Source organism: Fulmarus glacialis, unplaced genomic scaffold, assembly GCF_000690835.1.
Source record: "Fulmarus glacialis isolate BGI_N327 unplaced genomic scaffold, ASM69083v1 scaffold15143, whole genome shotgun sequence".
NCBI classification, from domain to species: Eukaryota; Metazoa; Chordata; class Aves; order Procellariiformes; family Procellariidae; genus Fulmarus; species Fulmarus glacialis.
The window spans coordinates 1,921-2,736 of record NW_009201147.1 but is presented as its reverse complement, the minus strand read 5'-3'; positions in this window follow the sequence as shown (position 1 = coordinate 2,736).

The window sequence follows — 816 nt, the reverse complement described above, 5'->3', positions numbered from 1 at the left end:
GGGGGCCCCCCAGCATGGATGGGGGGCTCAAAACCAACCACAGACCCCTCCCAGGATCCAAGGGGTGGGAGGGGAAAGGTTTGGGGGGGCTCCAGAGTGTCCTCCATCAGTCTTGGGGGGCCCCCCAGTTCCTCCTTTGGGTATTGGGGTCCCTGGGGTTATGGGGGGACCCCTCAGCTCCCCCTTGGTTTGGGGGATCCCCTCTGCCACTCCCCGGGGATACAGCTCCCCCCTCTTGGGTTTTGGGGTTCCCCCAGCACTACATATCCCATCAGCCCACCTCAGGTTTTGGGGCTCCCCGGGGATACAGCCCCCCCCTCTTGGGTTTTGGGGTTCCCCCAGCACTACCTATCCCCATCAGCCCCCCTCCGGGTTTTGGGGTTCCCCCATGCCCCCCCAGCACTAAGCGTCTCCATCAGCACCCTCTTAGCTTTTGGGGTGTTGCCCCCAGCACCATGGGTCCCCATCATCTCCCCTGAGTTATTGGGGTCTCCCACCAGCCTCCCTTTGGCTTTTGGGGCTCCCCCCAGCACTGTGGGTCCCCATCAGTCCCCCCCCCAGGTTTTGGGGTGCCCCCCAGGCTGTTGGCTCTGCACCAGCCCTCCCCTTGGATCCCAGGGATCCCCTCAGGGCTATGGGGTCCCCCTCCATTCTGGGGGGGCTCTAAGGTGCCCCCTCCACCTCCCCAGGTTTTGGGGGTCCCAGCAGTGGAGCTGCCCCCACCCTGCGGGGGGGAGCAATATCACCGGATGCCTAGATCCCCCCCACCCCCTTACTGGTGGGGTTCCCCGTGCTCCCAGTAATCCACAGCCTCGC